Raw genomic sequence first — 6,000 nt, 5'->3', positions numbered from 1 at the left:
TTCAGAGTAGTTTTTTTTTAAAATAGACTAAACGTTTGAGATTACAGGACATAGCCTAGTTTCACATAAGCTTCCAAATTTCAGTGGGACATGCTGAACCCTGAAATTGTCAAATAGTATATTATTTTTGGAGAGAGGAAAATGTGCAAGTCTGTGAATGACCTTTACATTTTTAACCCATCCCAAAGGTCTGACTTCCTGCCCTTGCTCCCATGAGGTTTTGTAAACTCTAGCAATTAATAGCAACATTTTGTGAAGGAGCAGTTTAATGTATAGAAAAGGAAATTGGAGCAATGGGTGTTACATCTAATTAACAAAAGAGGGGGGAAATGTTTTTGTGCCCTCTTCTGTTTCTTTATTTATGAAGTGCAAAGGGTTGTATTTTTGTAACCTTACCAATAGCAAGTTGGGGGTTATTCCCCACCCCACATGCAGGGGTATCTTTCCTGGAGGTCCAAGAAAATGAACTGGAATGTTCCCAGCCTTCTTAAAATAGGAATGTTGTATGTGTAATACATATATCTTAACTTCCACTTCAGCAACAACAATAACAGTACAAAAAGGTACATTATCAGTTTAATTAATTCACATTTACTAACTGCCTTAAGTTCCAGTTTAATTTTTTGAATTCAGAATGCACTTTTCATGTTCATGGGCCCTCATACTATTGTGATACAATTGTGCATTTGTTTCATTTTAGCAATGTTCACCAGAGTTTCAGACATACAATGTCTTCCAAACCTTACAGAAAATAAATCATAGGCCCCTGGGCCAAACAACAGGGCCTGCCTTTTTCCAAACACAGGGTAATATAGGTCCCAGAATATGGTCTAAAGGTACATGAACCCACCATTTTTCTGGAGCTAAACAGCGCCTAAGTTAGCAACTGCCTAGGATGCACATCTACACCACCTTGGCTTCCATGGTGGAAGACTGCATATAAATGAAAGAAAATGTAAAAATAAATACATAAAGTCCCCTTAGTTGGTAATTATTTGGCTTAAAGGTAAAGATAAAGGGACCCCTAACCATTAAGGTTCAGTCGTGGCCGACTCTGGGGTTGTGGTGCTCATCTTGCTTTATTGGCCGAGGGAGCCGGCGTACAGCTTCCGGGTCATGTGGCCAGCATGACTAAGCCTCTTCTGGCGAACCAGAGCAGCGCACGGAAACGCCGTTTACCTTCCCACCAGAGCAGTACCTATTTATATTGCACTTGCACTTTGACGTGCTTTCGAACTGCTAGGTTGGCAGGAGCAGGGACTGAGCAATGGGAGCTCAACCCGTGGTGGGGATTTGAACTGCTGACCTTCTGATCAGCAAGTCCTAGGCTCTGTGGTTTAGCCCACAGCGCCACCCGCGTCCCATTATTTGGCTTACTTGCCAGCAAATGAAAGGTTGTGAATTCATACAAATCCACTGAAGTAAAGAATTGAGGTAACAAACCTCTTATTTTCCTTTAGGTTGGCTTCTTTACCACTACTGAGCTGTTAATTTAGATATGGGCATTTTATGGATTTTTTCTAGCAGTCCTTTTATGATTACTTAATTTCTTACAAATGCATGCACTGTTTTTGTGTTGAAGCTCGATATGCACTTAGTGGGAATTAAATGTGGTATTAAAGTTTCTAGGACAGCTAGTGGCCTAATGTTTGGATAGGGGAAGGGGAGCCACTCCAGGAAGCATGGCAAGCAGCAGCCACACTTCAGCTTATTGCAGTGTGGAAAACCCTTCTACGAAGCAGAAAAGATAGACTACAGCATGAGCCACCTTTTTCAAACATAACAAAATAAGGCAAGTAGCAGGCAGCCCCTGCCCAGCATGCATGCATTCGTACAGTGTGGAAGAAAACCTGCCTTTTTCCTAACCTTTCTTAAAAACTTTTATAGAGGTTGGCACAGACCTCTATAAAAAACTTTTCAAGAACGGTTATGGCCTCCATGATCTCTCCTCTCCTACCATCTGCAGCCTCTTCCTTTGGACCCCACATAACAGTCCCCACATAACAGCACTGTCATTATACACGACAGCTGGGAACTCCTGAATATGCCTAATATACTCTTTTCATGCAAGCATTGCATCCTTTCTGGTTTGTGCTCTGGTAAGAACACTGTATTCTCTGCCTTGTTCCATAAAAGTAAACAGAACAGCCCCCTCTAGCATTGCACATGCAAAGTTGTTCAAGGTGAACAGCAGGTGCAAGAGTTGCTGCGGACTTCAGAATGGCTGGGTCTCTGAGGAGGAAGAAATACATACTTTGTTTTATCAACAGTTTTTTATTTTACTGAATTTTCCAAAATGAAGCAAAAGCATATAGTCAAACGATACAAACTAAATCAAGATGTGTTCTATGCATACAGTCAAGTGGGAGAAGGGGAAGGCAGGGGAATGGCTAAATCTATACGAGTCCACGCATCAGGGAAATTCTCATCTTTCCTAGGGATAAAGGAAACACACACACATTCTTAACTAGGGGAGGAATGCTCCCTCCCTCCATAGTTCTCTCCTATATACATACACAACACTAGGGCTGGATTTAGGTTTGATGAGGCTCTAAGCTACTGAAGTTAATGGGGCCCTTTATATGTCCAGCTGTCCTCTGTCAACAACAAATTGTTGCTGTTTTGTGTTGAATATATGATATATGGTAATTTATGGACTGTTACGGAAAAATCTGGGTGCAGTGTTACTCTGCCACCCAGCTCATCGGACTAAGTCCGTGGGTCCCTGCGGAAGAAAATGAGCTCAGCCGGACGCAGGAGCAAACTGCAGAAGATCCAAGTTTATTGCGCAACAGGTTCAAGGCGAGATTGAACCCAGAGAAAGGGGTGACATGAACTTTTGAAATTTCCCTCCATATCCCAGAATACAGTGCATGAAACGTCACGAATACATTATGGGAAGGTTGGGTTTCACAAGTTACATCATGAATATACTTTACACGTCATGAATACATTATGAAAAGGTGGGATTACATTAATTAGCATTTTCGGATGAGGGAGGGGGGATATGCGGAGCGGGAAATATACATAGATACACATTTATTGAGTACCGGTGGTGGCAAGACAATGGGTCAGAGATATGCATCGTCTGCCACCTAATATTGCCTAGAGGGAAGGTTTGGCAAATTAAGAAGTTCCTGCGTACGTGACCTGCCGCTTCGGGGATTATGGAAGTAGGGATAGCATTATGGAGTCCACGGGGAACTGAGTTGAATGACACTGAGAGCGAAGAAATTGGAGTTACGGTTGATTTTATATCAATTTTTAAAGATTTCAATGATTTCAAACCCATTCTGTACTATAGGGCAAAAGCAGAAACAGAATGGATACATTGTAACAGGAGGTCTGTGATTGGCTAAAGCGGGGCCATAGGAATAAGCGGGGCCTCGGATGTTCCTAGAAGGAAGGGGGAAAGGAGCCCCCCCCCCTTCCGTTCCGTATCAGTCCCCCATTCGGAGATAGATTTGCATTAAAGTTCTGTAAGAACTTGCAAATCTTTTCTCCGCACCCTAAATCTCGGTGAATGGGATGTGTGGCTTTATGCAAACCTGAAAGGGACTTGCAAGCCATGCCTCTTACGGTCATTTGCAAGTATAGCAGTGCAGGTAGCTGCATATAGGGTATTATATAAAGAACACCTCTTGTATTTTGTTGCTAAATTAGTTGTGGCATTCTCAATAGTGTTTTATGCTTTACACCTAGCAGGAAGGTCTAATTGACTGAAAAATGCAGTTGGCTTCCCCCCCGCCATTTGTGTGTTCTCAGGTGTCAAGGTAGCTCTTCTGTGGTCTCACACTGACATAGTGCTACAGCAACACATCCTGTCTGTTGAATCCCCTCAGGGCTTTCATTTAACCATGTCGCCTGGCATTCACCATAGCTGGCACAGGTTTGGGCATCTCGTGAGGGAGAGGTCTTCGCCTTGGCCTTTAGCTATGGGATTCTATTATAGGCTGTGGTTTTGCACGCATGGGGGTTGCTCACTTGCACTTAAAGGACCAAAAGGCTAATTGCAGCCTGGATACACTTGCCCAATTCAAACTGAGTCCAATTTGAATTTATCTTGCCCCATGGTTCTCAACTCTTCAAACCAATCTGTTAAAAGAAAACCATTCTTAACAAGGGCAGTTGTCCAAATAAGTCAATTTAACTCTATAAGGGATCATTCCTGCTAAACCAAAGCATACGCACCTTCATGTACCTGGTGTTTTATGGATCCAGAAGCTTGTCCTTGGCAAAACGAGGTTTAACACATTTTAAAATGGATAGGGAAAGTTGGCGGTGGAACAATTAAATGTGGTTACAAGTTGATCTAAACATTGGACTACACAATAGTGTGAGCTATCAGAAAGTATAAAATGCATGAGAATTGGTGTGCAAGCAATAAGACATTAAACATAAAAATAATTACACAGAAAATAGCCCCCCCCCTTGTGGGAATAACACACTGTCAGACACATTTCAACATTCCTACATAATAACACTTAAAACAAAACAAACTAATTAAATATCAGTTGCATATCTTGACACAATTGTGATCTTTTACGCATGTATCTTTTGAATCCTGGAGCACAGAGGCTTGAGGTTCAAGTGAAAAGATGTCCTTGCAAGTCAACTCCACCCCCCTTTGTCAGGCCCACTCCCCTGGCAGTCTATATCCTTTGAAAGAGATAGCTGTGGGCACTTGAAAACTCTGGTGTCTTGTGATGACGGAAGAACTGAGTTGAGGGGTTGTTGCTGCTTTTCATCATTGCACATCTGTATAGGTGATATCCTGTAAGGGGCAGGGTTTTGGGGCTTAAAGACAGTTAGAAAAGGGAGGGGGCAAAAGGCAAAAAGGATGTCCTTCGGTTTCTGTTGGAAGCTGCAAATAATAAAAATCTTAGCGAATTAAGCGTTTCATTCATTCCAATATTATTATCACATTTTCCTATAACTACTGTTATTATCTGCCAAGTTCATTTGCTTTCCTTCACTTTGGAGAGAAAGAGAACTGTAAAAAATACAAAGGTTAAAAAATACAAAAGAAAGCAAAAAATTAGATTACCAGTTAGATGAAAACAAACTTGACACAAAGACATCAGATTTAGAAAAGAATTATTATTAAATATATTATCAAAACCACGCAGATTACTACTAGACTGAAAAAAAAATGGGAAAACCATGGGGAAAAAACTTTAAATTCACCATGTGCTATTTGATAAAAGAACTTCATGAAACTGACTTTCAACATGTGATGAACATGTCCCCAAAGTAAAACACACACACACAAAATGACCTATGAGGAACCAAATAAATAAATGCTAAAACACACAATTAATAAGTAACCTGAAGTAATCTGTTTTGGCATTCTAACATCGCAAATGAAAATAAAATAGTGTTTCTTGATGTGACAACATCAACTGTAATGTTAATACTGGGAAATGAGTTAATACCAAGAAAATGAATGGCAATTTAAAGTTGTGCAGGTACCTTGCACTAGCCAAAATGACAGAATAAGAAATGCTCAGGCAAAAAGGTAAACAAATACCATTCCACAAACAATGTTTGGTTGTGGAAGTCACTAATATAGCATGGATTCAGACTTGTTTCACAGAACAGAAAGAAAGTTGCTGTGGGAGGAAAAAGGGACAAACACTTTGTTACCGGGGTTCACATATCCTGTTAAAAGGGAAAATTATTTCATGTGAGAAGCTTGTCAGGAAATGCTGTTCCTAAAATTCCCATTGAGGGGGGGGGATGCTTTGATATTTACCTGTGAAAAGAATTTGGCATGTTAAGATTTGAAACCTGGAAGGCTCTTGGCTTTTGATGGGCTAGTTTTTTGTTTGTTTGTTTGTTTTTAAAAGCCTTTTGTCTTACGTAGCCTCTGGAGCAAAGAAACATTTAGGGTGATTTCCCTCAATGGTTCAAAGTTTTTGCATTTGGATAAATTTCTCTCTGTAGTTGTCGAAGAAACCTCCTCTCCCCCTTACAGTTCCCCCCTTCCTCTCTCTCTCT

This window comes from Podarcis liolepis (assembly GCF_965112155.1).
Source record: "Podarcis liolepis genome assembly, chromosome: 2".
NCBI lineage: Eukaryota > Metazoa > Chordata > Lepidosauria > Squamata > Lacertidae > Podarcis > Podarcis liolepis.
This window is presented reverse-complemented; position numbering follows the sequence as displayed.